The 14392-nt window shown below is 40.9% G+C and overlaps 1 protein-coding gene across 9 annotated transcripts in view; it reads left to right on the top strand.

Annotated features, from left to right (window-relative positions):
* Nucleotides 1-342: 342 nt before the first annotated feature.
* The window catches only part of CNOT1 (CCR4-NOT transcription complex subunit 1), an 82991-nt gene continuing 68941 nt past the window's right edge, over nucleotides 343-14392 (top strand). For 7 of the 9 annotated variants that reach the window (XM_019978866.2, XM_070770674.1, XM_019978867.2 and 4 more), the window contains exon 1: nucleotides 344-496. The gene's annotated coding sequence lies outside the window, so the exon portion shown is untranslated. Of the gene's footprint in view, nucleotides 497-9138; nucleotides 9561-14392 lie in introns of those variants that run through there. The other 2 variants (XM_070770678.1, XM_070770673.1) reach the window with 2 other exon arrangements.

The raw sequence follows: 14392 nt of genomic DNA, 5'->3' as shown, positions 1-14392 counted from the left end.
ATTGATCGAGGACCTCGAGGGCAGGTGGGAAGTCCGTGAAGCCCCAAATCGAAGTTATCTGCTTCTCCCCATTGGCCCTCGCCTCGAGCGCAGGCGCGAGAGCGCCGACTCCGGTCCCTGGGGACTGGTGAACGGCAATTGGCCAAAGCCCGCGAAGTAGGAGTCTGGATTGGTAGTTGCTAGCAGGAGCCTGGTTTCTTCCTTGACTTCTGCAAGTGATAGTGTGTGATTGGTTTAAATCCGCGGGCACCTGTCGGTGATTGGGCGGGAGCCACAGGCGGGGTGCGATCATTGGCTGGTGCTGGGTCCATCCCTCCTCGGGCGGGCAGCAAATGATGAAATGAGAACGGGGAGGGGAAAGGCCGCGACGTGAGCGCGCGACCTCCGGCGCCATTTTGTAGAGAAACAAGCGGAGTTAACCGAAGAGGGGGTCTAGGAAAGCCGGAGTCGGGGACCCAGGAGTTTCCTGTGTCCAGCGCCGCCGGAGCCGCTTGAGGTGTGGTGGGCTGGGGTCGGGTGCCGAGGCCGGCGGGCGGTGTCAGCTACGGAACGCGGGTGCCGGTGCGGGAAGGAACGGGGATGGTCCCGGGGCCACTGGGAGCGTTTCCCGGGGCTCCGAGGTGTGAGGGGCAGTCGGGACGGAGAAGTGGCGAGGTGAGAGAGGGCGGACTCTTTCCCCTCGGCCCGCGGAGTCTTCGGCTCCTGAAGAGAAGAGGGCTTGGTGAAAGCTCTACGAAACCGAGGGCAGGGCGCGGAATGAGACCCGGGATTGGCCCCCCCTTGCCCGGGCCTGGCGGCTCTGAGGGCGGCGTTGGCGGCACTTGGGGCGGCTGGGGCCTCGCTTCGCGCGGACTGCACCCTTTGCAGACTCCACGAGCTCCTCAACTGCCGGATGGGTGCTGCGGGCTTCGGCCTCGGAGGCCTAGCTCCAGGGCGGGGGGGGTGGGGGGAGTGGGGTGGGGGGCGAGGTGCCTGTGTTCGGAGTAGTTGCCGACTCCGGGTTCCTCTCGGTGGACCTGGAGTTGCCTGTCCCCTTCCCCCGCCCCCCAGCACGTTGTCAAACCCCGAGTGTTTCGGGTGTCCGCCGGTGGGAGGGGCGGGCGGGAGCGAGCACTTCCTCATTACTTCTTGCCACAGGTTTTGTTCCACTCGCGCGCCCGGGCGCTCAGTCAGTCTCCAAAGTCGGCCCCCACCCACCTGGCTCAGTGTCTGTTCTGTAGTAGCGGTGCTACTCGCCCAGGAGAAGTGCCCTCCTAGTGAGCTGAGCATTTGGGAGGCCTCAGTGAGAGATACTATGGGTCTCCAGGGGGGTTACATAAGGCCAAAAGCACAAATGTTCTTTTTCAGTCCCACCCCCTCTGCAGATTTCACCCAACTGGGTTCCCACAGATGAGTACCCTTCCTAGGATTAAACTTTAATGCTTGATGTCTGTGGGTTTGGAGATGTGTTTAAAATAAACTTTGAGCAGAAAGCTTTTCCCTTTGAAGTCACTCAGACATCACATATTTTAGGACTCTTAAAAGTATTTATTTCCTGAAAGTATTAACTCTTAGTCTCCCTTTTTATTTCTCTGTAACTCAATTGCCTTGGGGAGTTTAACAGTTAATAATTGAGTGAGTATAGTTGATTACTTTTGGCGGAGAAAATTCTGAGTGTTTGCCTCGCAACAGTCCGTTTGATAGTAGGGATACACGGATGGAAAAATGATTGGACAAATACAAAATCAGGAAGTAGGTCAAACAGATTAAGAACAAACTTGTTTGTGTAGAAGTATTTGGGTTTAATATCCTCAGGTTGTCATGTCTATCCTTCCAGAGATTTGGCAGTGTAGTATTTTAGCTCTCAATAAGATATTTGGTAACAGTTTAAATTATCCTGTTTTAGGACATTCCAAATTGTTACCTTGTCTAAGAAGAAAATGAGCCAATGATGCATAACGTAGGCATCTAGTTGTGCTTTGAAATGGTAGCATGCTAATAAAACTTGTTTGGAGAGTTGGTCCCTTTTCAACAAGTGAAGGGTCCCAATTCCTTCCGTGGAAACAAGGCAGAAATTTGACCATCAATAACAACATCTTACCCTTTCTTGCCTAAGATTGTAATTTTAGCAGTTTTAAGGCACCCTTTTCTGGCATTATTGTGGAACAGAAATGAAATGCTTTTGGTTCCTAACTCAAATGGATCTCTGGCTTAGCCAGAGAGAAATATAGTCTCTTAGATTTCTGCTGGGGTTTTAAGTACTGGTCTCTTTAATATGGATCTTGTCTGCTAAGTACTGTAATCTCCTAACTTTGGGTTAAGTCATTTAAAAAGAAAAAAAACTCGGAGGACAGAAGAGGAAATGCTTATTTCTTGACAACATGCTTAAAGACTAATAGCAAATTATCCTTGAGTGTTGCTTTTTCCAAGTATGTTTTTGGTTAGATCCTGATCTAGTTATGAGAAGTTTCTTTTTAACCAACTTAAGTTTATGAATTTATGAACTTGAATCTTTATTTCATTCTACCATGTAACAAATCTTTGTTACTCAATACTATGGAAGAGAATTTGTCTACAGTAAATTGGATGCCCAGATGTTTCAAGATACTTATTTTTGGTAAGATGTTTATGATTCTTGAACTAACAAAATTTAGAGAAGGCAATGGCACCCCACTCTTGCCTGGAGAATCCCATGGACGGAGGAGCCTGGTGGGCTGCAGTCCATGGGGTCGCTAAGAGTCTGACACAACTGAGCGGCTTCACTTTCACTTTTCACTTTCATGTATTGTAGAAGGAAATGGCAACCCACTCCAGTGTTCTTCCCCGGAGAATCCCAGGGATGGGGGAGCCTGCTGGGCTGCCGTCTCTGGGGTCACACAGGGTCGGACACGACTGAAGCGACTTAGCAGCAGCAGCAGCAATACCAGTCATAAACTTGGTTTTTTTTTTTTTTTTTGGTAAGAGAGCAAAACTAACTTGTAAGTCATTTAAAAAATATTGGTCAAAGCATTTAACTGGCCCTCTGTCCAAACTGAACTTCCTGCTGGGAAGTTTCAAAATGGCATCCTACTGAGTCTTATTTTAAGACCTTATATAAAGAAAGATCCTGCAGTTCCTTTCCTATTTGCTTACAATTTTTAAGAAGCATATTTCAAAGCTAAAATGGGCTCAAAACCTTTGCATCCTTTATGTACACAATAGTTAATTTTAAGGTACTTTTCATTCATGTATTTGCAAGAATGTAGCAAAGCGAATAAAATTATTCATTGAAAAACTCATTTGAGAAGTCAGTAGATATGTAGACTTAATTTGAAATCCTGTGTTGAGATTTGAAGGAAATACAGCCTTTGGGAGTATGGAGTATAGGTTTGAGCAATGCATTTCTGGGGAAAAAAAATGCATTTCTGCCTCTAGGCTAAATTAGAATGTTGAAGGATATGTTGAAGTGTCTGCGGTGGAGGTGTAGGTTTTGTTCTTGTGGGTTTTTGTGTTTTTGTTTTGTGGTGGTGGACTAATTATATGAAATGTAAAGTGAAAGCATTATTTTGAAAGATACCATTTTGTTGCTCTTAAGCTTCATATTAAGAGCTCAACACTTCCCCTTTTAGATAATTAGTTTGAAAGTTTGTCACCTTGGATTTAGAGCTCTTAGGTTTGAAATGCAGCGTTACTGTTATTTTTTTTGTGAACTCATAATCAGAGTAGTTCCTTCTTTGTTTCAGACCCTGTCATTTTTTCATTATCTTTCTAACTGATCTCCAGTATCTTTTATTGGATTTCTTTATTACATAAATAATACATGAAAATGTAAATGATTCCAGGAATACAGTTAGTTCTTTATATTAATGACAAATTGTCTACCAAGTCATTGGTTTGAATCTAGGCATTCTGTACTCAAGTTTTTCAGTACCTTGACCTATCACTGTGTAAGTATTGATTCCTCTGTACTCATAGCAAAGTTACTAATATGGTGTAGTTAAAAGATTGTTGCAGAGTGGTGCCCCTATTGTCTGGAGTGTCATCATCTGTAGTTAACAAAATATTACCATTCCAATTTGTATTCACATGTACCGTCTATAATCTTTTCCCTGATTTCCCTAAGCAAATTAATTTCTTCTTCCTCTTGGCTAGTTTCACTTACCTGTACCATATATTGATTTGTAAGTTTTCTATCCTACTTTGTAGTAGGTAAGGAGTCTCTCATTCTCCAAACACATACAGTTGTCCTGAGTTGTAATTGAATAATGCTTCCATTTGTTACACTTGGGTAGATTTATAGAACACGGAACACGGCGTTCTTGGAAAACCATACACCCTGGTTTTTGTTCTTTGAGGGCACAGGCTGTTTCTCTTCAAGCTATATATACTTACAATTCAGTTGACATCTTTTGGAAAGTTAAACTTTGAAATCTAGTCATACAGAATTAATGGTATGTTTAGAAAATTGAAGCCCAGGAAATTGAAGTGACTTCCTTAGATTAGTGTTAGACCAGGTTTTCCTACTCTGGCCTACTGTTGGTTCTGTCTTGCCATACTGCTAAAGTACAAGGAAGACTTTGATCGTTCATCAAAAAGGTGAGGATAATCTATGATCAACCACTAATTTTTGGAGGACAAGATACAAGATTTGAGTTTTTCATCTCTTCAGTGTGAAAAATATAAAACTCAAGTATGACAGAAAGATAGTCTTTTCTCTTACAGTTATTGAAAGTAGGCATTATTGAACTTCAGTGTAATAAACTTGCATTTCTTTTGAGGCCTTCAAAGGATGAGCAGCTTTAAAAAAATTTTTTTTTTTACATAAATTTTTAAATGTTCTTCACTGTAAATTGAATTGTGACAGATATTTGAGTAAGTTTTCTCTTGGTGTAGTTAGAGTTTTAAGGTATAGCTCTAAGAAGAGTTCTCTAATTTTTTTAGCAGTCTTAAATATATGGCATAGCTTTGTAATTTTGCACATGTTACTGGGAAGATGCTTCTGAATATTTGGTTTCAGATCAAGAACTGATTCTTTTCTGATTTTGGAGTAAGCATGCTTTTTGAGATCTTTTCACTTTTTCCATTTTTATAAATAAATTGTTTTTTGCTAACACTAACAGTTGTTTAAAGTATGCTGATATATATATTGGAGAAGGCAATGGCACCCCACTCCAGTACTCTTGCCTGGAAAATCCCATGGACAGAGGAGCCTGGTAGGCTGCAGTCCATGGGGTCGCTAAAAGTCGGACACGACTGAATGACTTCACTTTCACTTTTCTCTTTCATGCATTGGAGAAGGAAATGGCAACCCACTCCAGTATTCTTGCCTGGAGAATCCCAGGGATGGCGGAGCCTGGTGGGCTGCTGTCTGTGGGGTCGCAGAGTTGGACACGACTGAAGCGACTTGACATAGCATAGCATAGCATATGCTGATATATGGATTGTATTCTATTAAAAGTGTGAAGAGACTTTCCTGGTGGTCCAGTGGTTGAGACTTTATGCTTCTACTTCAGGAAGTGCTGGTTCAGTCTCTGGTTGGGAAACTAAGATCCCATGTGCTGTGTGGCCATAAAATAAATAAAATTGCGAAGCTATCCACACAAGGCTATTAAATGTTTTTTGAGTTAGTATTAAGGTTCCATTGCCTTGAGTAAAATTGGCATATTTGAAGTGACATAGTTATGAAGTAAGTCAGCTCTTGATCAATTTGTTTTTATCCTTGGCAGAGCTTTCATTTCAAACCAATTTATTACCTGTCGACTCTTATACCCTTGAATATTTCCTTATTCCTTGCCAGGTGGGTTCTAAGAAAGTTTTACACTAAATCTTTCTAAGCCTGGAAATACATAATTTGGGGGTGTCCACAATTTGAATTATTTATGCTGGTGCTCTTTGTTCTTTAGGTAATGAAGAGATATGTATACCATGTATAAATAGTCACTATTATGGCATGAGTATTTTAGGAATAATCCTCTTCCCTTTTCAAACAGTTATGCTAGAGGTTACAGCAGTTGAGATTGTCTGTCCAAAGGTAAAATTTAAAAATTCCTTGAAAGTATTTCATTTTGATTTTTGTCTTTTCCCAATCAGTAAGCCCTCAAGGACTTTGGCAACTACAAAATGTTGGTATGATAAATTGCTTTAATATACTGACCTAGTTTTGGGATATGTGTATAGCTTTTTAGAGTTCTTCTGTGTTTGGGTTTTAGTCACTAATTCTCTTAATGTGCTATTATCTACTTTGCTTTCTACCCTTGGCTCCCCTTTGGTTTATTCTCATCATCTAGAGTGATTCTTACAGTTTTAAAACTAAGGTCGTGTCTTCCGTTCAAACTGTTAATTGATTCTCCATCTGTCTTTAGTAAAAGCCAAAGAAAGTCCTTTCATCATTAGCCCTGCCCTGTACCTTCTCAAATATTCCACCTTCCCCCTGCCAACTTACTCTCTCCCTCACTAAGTTTACTTCAGTTACAGTTGACCTCCATGTCTTTCATGTATCTCAGCCAATCCAAATAGCTTCCAGAATTGTCTTTATGATAAAATGTAAAATTCTCAAATGGATTCTGCACATTCTAGAGAAGAGACCCACAAATTGAGTCCACTTACCTTCAGAAGGCATTTCTTCTTGGCTAGTAACAGAATGAATGTGTTGGGAGGTGGGTGTACAGTAATTTTGTAGAAGTACTCACAGGACTTGGCATATGGCTCTACTCAGGGCTGTGATTTATTACAAGAATACAAAGCAAAATCAGGAAAGCAAACATGCTGAGTCCACCTGCCAATGCAGGATATGCAGATTTCATCCCTGGATCAGGAATATTCCCTGGAGAAGGAAATGGTGACCCATTCCAGTATTCTTGCCTGGGAAATCCCATGGACAGAGGAGCCTGCCGGCGTACAGTCTTTGAGGTTGGAAAAGAGTCGGACACAACTTAGTGGTTAAACAACAGTCAAAGAAAACTAGGGCTTGTTCTCCTGTGCCTGAGCCTCTCCCAGTGGGAGTCACGCAGGACTCACTTAATTCCTCTAGCACTTGTGACAACACATGTGTATGAAATGTTGGCTGGCAAGGAAGCTCGTAGAGACTCAGTGCCTCGGTTGGTCATGAAGGCACCTTCTGCCTACCACATAGAAAAATTCCAGATTCCCAGAGGGAAAACAGCTGTTCAGTATAAGCCACTTTTTTGGGTACAGTTTAGGCACAGTGAGCCTCATTCTGGGAATGGGAATTCTCTCAAAATCCAAGTACTGACAACAGCAAAGAGCCAACCTGGCAAGTCTTCCTAAGGAGAAGCAGTCTCAGGCCTTCTCTGTTAAATTAACTCTTTTCTGCACAGGGAATGAGGTTCAGACCTCTGTAGATTGGGATTTCTGTATAGAGAATCTTGGAATATGCAATAAACTTTTATTGACCTTTTGTTTTTGAAAATTAATTTTTTTTTTTTTCAGGGAAATTTTATTTTATTTTATTTTTACTCTAACAATTTTTAATTTTATTTTATTTTTAAACTTTACAATATTGTATTAGTTTTGCCAAATATCGAAATGAATCCGCCACAGGTATACATGTGTTCCCCATCCTGAACCCTCCTCCCTCCTCCCTTCCCATACCACCCCTCTGGGTCATCCCAGTGCACCAGCCCCAAGCATCCAGTATCGTGCATTGAACCTGGACTGGCGACTCGTTTCATACATGATAGTATACATGTTTCAATGCCATGCTCCCAAATCTTCCCACCCTCTCCCTCTCCTACAGAGTCCATAAGACTGTTCTATACATTAGTGTCTCTTTTGCTGTCTCGTACACAGGGTTATTGTTACCATCTTTCTAAATTCCATATATATGCGTTAGTATACTGTATTGGTGTTTTTCTTTCTGGCTTACTTCACTCTGTATAATAGGCTCCAGTTTCATCCACCTCATTAGAACTGATTCAAATGTATTCTTTTTAATGGCTGAGTAATACTCCATTGTGTATATGTACCACAGCTTTCTTATCCATTCATCTGCTGATGGACATCTAGGTTGCTTCCATGTCCTGGCTATTACAAACAGTGCTGCGATGAGCATTGGGGTACACGTGTCTCTTTCCCTTCTGGTTTCCTCAGTGTGTATGCCCGGCAGTGGGATTGCTGGATCATAAGGCAGTTCTATTTCCAGTTTTTAAAGGAATCTCCACACTGTTCTCCATAGTGGCTGTACTAGTTTGCATTCCCACCAACAGTGTAAGAGGGTTCCCTTTTCTCCACATCCTCTCCAGCATTTATTGCTTGTAGACTTTTGGATCGAAGCCATTCTGACTGGCGTGAAATGGTACCTCATAGTGGTTTTGATTTGCATTTCTCTGATAATGAGTGATGTTGAGCATCTTTTCATGTGTTTGTTAGCCATCTGTATGTCGTCTTTGGAGAAATGTCTATTTAGTTCTTTGGCCCATTTTTTGATTGGGTCATTTATTTTTCTGGAGTTGAGCTGTAGGAGTTGCTTGTATATTTTTGAGATTAGTTGTTTGTCCGTTGCTTCATTTGCTATTATTTTCTCCCATTCTGAAGGCTGCCTTTTCACCTTGCTAATAGTTTCCTTTGTTGTGCAGAAGCTTTTAAGTTTAATTAGGTCCCATTTGTTTATTTTTGCTTTTATTTCCAATATTCTGGGAGGTGGGTCATAGAGGATCCTGCTGTGCTGTATGTCGGAGAGTGTTTTGCCTATGTTCTCCAAAAGGTTAATTCCCATCTTAGCTTCCTTCGTCTGACTTTTCATGTATGGTTACTGTTTGTATTCTTCTAGATAGTCCGCATATAAGGACATATACACACATGTAGCTTGCTTTTATCCCCTAATAGATATTTCCAGTCTTTCTAGGTAGCTCCTCTTTTTTTTTTAGTGTTACATAATATTCCATTTTTTGATTTGCTTAACCAGTGCCCTTTTGGTGGATCCCAGGCAGTTCTGAGTAAGTTTTTTAAAGAGTTGGTCATTTCCTGGGTGAAGAAGGAATCAATTAAAAGACAAAGTGCAGAGATAGGGGGGCTTAGGGGCCTAAAGCTCTCTCTTTTTTTTTTTTTTATGATGTATTATTATTTATCTGAAATTCAAATTTAGTTATCCTACTTTTTTACTTTTTGGCCACACTGTGCGGCATATGCTGAAGCTCTTATTTTTCATCACTTTCTTTAAGATTGGTGATACTTATATCAGGAAATGGCATTAAAACAATTAGATTCTTTAAAATACTTATTTGGAAGTTATAATACAAGTTGTGTTTTTTAAATCCTGTATCTCCTGCCCTATTATAACTGTGTCATAATTCTTCTACTTAGTAGCTGCAAGTTCAGCTATTTCTCTTTAAAGTTGGGATAATACCTTTCTCAACAAGTTACCAGGTTTAGATAAAATGACATAGTTGACCGTTGAACAATGTGAGAGTTGAGGCACCAACCCCATTGCAATAAACAACTAATGGGCAGTTTTACTGTTGGCTCTTTTTATCTGTAGGTTCAACCAACTTTGGATGTGGTACTGCAGTATGTATTTATTGAACAAAAATCCACATATAAGAGGACCCTCTCAATTCAAACCCTTGTTTAAGGGTCAGCTGTAGGTAAAATGCTTAGATTAATTCTAATTATTAAAGTATTTGTTGTGATTATGCTTCTGTAAGTTATCCTATTATGTACACAGTAATTATAACTAGAATTTTAATAAGTGAGCCAACATTTTGGATGAATGACTTGGAGCTGTACACAGTAAATTTAGAGTCCCTGCCTACTGGAGAAATATTAAACATCAGGATATATATTTTAAGTTAGGGCGGGTTTGATCCCTGGGTCGGGAAGATCCCCTGCAGAAGGAAATGGCAACTCCAGTATTCTTGCTGGGAAAATCCATTGCACAGAAGAGCCTGGCAGGCTACAGGACATGGAATCGAGAAGAGCTAGACTCAACTTAGCGACTGAACAACAACAGGGGTTTAGTTGATCATGAAGTGAGCTCTTTTAAGGAAACCAAAGTGAAAAGTGGGACATCGGGGAAAATTAGTATTGGTTGCTTCTGGATGCAAGAGTAGATACTTACTCTGATTTATATGGGCCATAGCACTTTACAGCTTTGTCCAGTATGGTAGCACTACCCACATGCAGCTTAGTGTGGCACAGGGGAACTTAGTTTCCCAACCAGGGGTTAAACTTGAGCCCCCTGCATTTGAAGTGCATAATTTTAACCAGTGGACTGCCAGGGAAGTCCTTAATTTTGCACTAAGATAAGTTAAAATTAAGTAATATTTTAGAAATTGAGCCTTTTGGTCACTAGTCACATTTCAGTAGCCACATGTTCATAGCTGCCATATTGAACTGTGCAGTTGTAGAACATGTTGGGAATGAGAAAAGAAGGCTCAACTCAGCCTCTTTTAGTCAGAATGCTACTTTTAAAGACTTAGTAAAGAAAACAGACTTGTAGACACAGTCAGGAAAGGAGAGGGAGGGACAATTGAAAGAGTAACATTGAAACAAACCTTTGTTGTTCAGTCGTGTGGGATTGTCTGCCACCCCATGGACTGCTGCATGCCAGGCCTCCCTGTCCTCCGTCATCTCCTGGAGCCTGCTCAAACTCATGTCCATTGAGTTGATGATGCCATCCGACCGTCTTGTCTTCTGTCGTCCCCTTCTTCTGCCTTCAGTCTTTCTCAGCATCAGGGTCTTTTCTAATGAGTCAGCTACCATATGTAAAATAGCCAGTGGGAATTTGCCGAATGATGCTAACTGGTGCTCTGTGACAAACTGGAGGGGTGGGATGGGGGTTCAAGAGCGAGGGGACATATATGTGTCTATGACTGATTAATGTTGATATATGGCAGAAACTAACACAATATTGTAAAGCAGTTATTCTCCAATTAAAAAAGCCTATCACAGGCAGAGCCTAAAAAAAAAAAAAAGACTTAGAGAAGAATTTTCAAGGTCAGACTTTGGTGTTAGTAGAGAATATCTGAGAATTCTGTGTGTTTTTAATAATGGAAGTTGGGGGTTCAGTAAACCTGATAGCCTTGGGCCTAGTCTGTTTGGCTTTTTTAGGGGGGCTTCTCAAAGTACCTATTGATACCATATTTAAACCTAGAGCAAGCAAGTTAGGTGATACTATGCAGGTTGCTGGCCTCTGCTATGAATAACCAAATTACCTTTACAAAGATGTCTCTGCTCTAGCCAAAAAAGGAATCAGTGGGAGGGACTTTCCTTATGTTACAACAACAGACTGTGTCAAGTTATACTTTTCTTAAACTAATCCCAGAGCTATTTGTAAAATCGGTGGTTTTGTAACTTTAAAATCCACAAAAACCCATCTCCAGAGTTTAAAATGCAGCGTTCTGTTCTCTTTCCCCGAAGATTTTGACTCTTGGTGTAAGGTGACGTTTAGGAATCATCATTTTTGGCCATGCCATGCAGCTTGCATGATCTTAGTTCCCTGATTAGGGACTGAACCTGGGCCCACAGCAGTGAAATCTTGGAGTCCTAACCACTGGACTGCTAGGGAATTCCCAGGAATCAGCTTTTTAGAAAAGAATTTTATTTTTTTTTTGGCTGTGCTGTGTCTTCCTTGATGTGCGAGCTATTCTCTAGTTGTGGTGTGCAGTCTTTTCATTGTGATGGCTTCTCTTATTGTGGTGGCTTCTCTTCCGTGGAGCGTAGGCTCTGGGGGATGTGGGCTTCCGTTGTGGCACGTGGGCTCAGTAGTTGCAGTTCCCGGGCTTTAGAGCACAGGCTCAGTAGCTGTGGCAAGTGGACTTACTTGTTTCTCAACATGTGGGATCTTTCCGAATCAGGGATGTCTCCTGCATTGGTAGGCAGATTCTTTACCACTGAGCCACCAGGGAAGCTCCAGGAATCAGCATTTTAAATACTGTTCCCCCCGCCCCCCCCCCCACTCCTTATATACAATTGCCTTGTTGCAAGCATTGCAGTAAATTCTGTATTCTGCTAAGCCCCTTGAGGTCAGTGTTTATTTTTGTGTTTTCTGTAGCATCTAAAGTATGCACATGGTATATGGTTAGGCTCAACTGTGAATTAAAGGAAGGTACAGGCCATCTCTAGAAGATGATTCTTATGGTATAGTATAGTGGAGTAAACTGCAAAAGAATCATTTGACATTTTGTATAATCCTGATAAAATAAGGAATAATAATAGTGAAACTTTCCAATTAAAAATATTTTCAAAGTTTAATGAACTTGATCTTGTTTCTGTAGTAAGATTTATGTTAGTTTTATGCTTGAAAGAGCTACACATACTTTAATAATCCCCAAATTATTGACAGTCATCTTGAGCAAGAAGTTTCACTTTTACATAAATATATGATACATTCAGAGCATTTTTTTCAAGACATTCAAAAACTTTAAATTGAAGTGCTTAAAGATAAAGGCTTGTCCTTTTTATTTAGTACTGACTTTTAGAAAAATGTGAATGTATTTTGAGCCCAACATTAAAAATAATGATGTAAAAGTATAAAGATGTAACCTTAGTTTGAGAATTTGTGTGCATAGCAGCATTGCAACTGTCTTGAATGCCATTTGAACAGAGAAGACAAGAGATTTAAGGGTTTCAGTTGCTCCTGTCAGGAGCCAATGACTCAGCTTTACCATATCATCACGGAGACCAGTCAGTCACAACTTCGTCTGCCTGTTTACCCTTCTTGGCATGTGGTATGTAAACTTCCCCAGCAGCTCCACCGAAAAGATTGACAGTTGCTTACTTTGCAGCTAGCTGTTAAAGGTGATGTTGAGGTGAAAGAGCATCATCTACTGTGCTTGTGATGGGTACCTTCTGTTGTTCCCATGAGGGCTTAGGAGATCCTTATCTCTGCTATACCTTCTACCCCTTAAAGATAAACCCTTTTGGGAAAGCTTTGGTATAGCTGAGAGATTCCCAGGAGGTGCAGTGGTAAAGAATCCACTTGCAAGTATAGATGGGGTTTCCATCCCTGGGTTGGGAAGATCCTCTGGAGGAGGAAATGGCAACCCACTCCAGTATTCTTGCCTGGAAAATTCCATGGTCAGAGGAGCCTGTAGTCCACAAGGAGTCGAACACAACTGCGCTAGCTACTGGAGAGACAGAGCACTGGCTCAATAGTTGTGGCAAATGGACTTAATTGTTCCTTGACAGGTGGGATCTCCCCGATTCAGGGATTGAACCCATATCTTGTGCATCATTGGCAGGCAGATTCTTTACCACTGAGCTACCAGGGAAGCCCTAGGAATCAGCATTTTGAGTACTGCAGATACACACACACACACTATAGCTGAGGCCTAATTTTACAAATGGGGGGAAGCATATATGTTCAGTCACTTATTCAAGGTCATTTACCCTTTCGTTACATGTAATTAATGGTCTTAATGGCTTTAAATTTTGAATTTTTAAAAATAATTGCTTAAACTTACCTTGAATTTTTTACTTTGTAAAAATTACCATATACTTATAAAAATTTAAATACAACTTGAGTACAAAGTCAATTTTTGGAAATCTCATCATGTGCTGGTAATTCCTGCTTATAATTATGAAGGTAATACATGCACCCATCCCCGGTTTTGTTAAGAAAAATTCTTTCACATGTACAGAAAAAAGAATAGTACAGTGAACAACCCTGTAACGTCTTCCTAGATTCAAGTTAACATTCTGCCATGTTTATTTTCTCTACATTTCTATATTTTTACTGAAGTATTTGATCATAAATGTTTCAGCATGCATCTCCTACAAATTAAGACTTTCTGGCATATGATGTGTACATGATCAGTTGTGTCCGACTCTTTGCAACCCCATGGACTATATAGCTTGCCAGGCTCCTCTGTCCATGGGATTTTCTGGGTAAGAATACTGGAGTGTTTGCCATTTTCTTCTCTGGGATTTTCCTGACCCAGGGGTAGAACCCGCGTCCTGCATTGCAGGCAAATGCTTTATTGCTGAGCCACTGGGGAAGCCCTGTATTATTGGTGATTCTTGCCTGAATTGGTTTTTATACTGGGCAGGGATATTACAAAATGGCAACTTAATCTTTTATACTTTTAAAATTTGTTAGCCAGCACCTTTCTGTACGAGGTACATCTTCTCCTTCCTCTTTAAGGGTGATAATGGATTCAGGAATTCTCATTCCCTGTGTTACGGTCATAGGCAATTTTTTTTTACCCTGTGATTTATTGGAAGGAACTTTTACCCATAGTAGCGTACTGCAATTACAGGTTAGATAACACATTTTCATTTAATCTTATAACTATGTTAGAATGCTTAACTGTTTGGATTTTATTTTCATCTGCACACATGAAGAACTTAGAATTCATAGAAAGAAATTTGTGGCTGCCAAAAGTAAATTTGATCACCAGTGTGGATTCAGAAATGTGTGTTCCATGTTCTGTTCCCTCAAGCATTTCTAAGTGATGTGGCATTTGGGGTAAATTAT

The sequence above is a fragment of the Bos indicus genome, chromosome 18 (genome assembly GCF_029378745.1).
Source record: "Bos indicus isolate NIAB-ARS_2022 breed Sahiwal x Tharparkar chromosome 18, NIAB-ARS_B.indTharparkar_mat_pri_1.0, whole genome shotgun sequence".
Taxonomy (NCBI): Eukaryota; Metazoa; Chordata; class Mammalia; order Artiodactyla; family Bovidae; genus Bos; species Bos indicus.
Note: the sequence above shows the minus strand (reverse complement) of the source record. Positions and strands in the feature narration are given on the sequence as shown.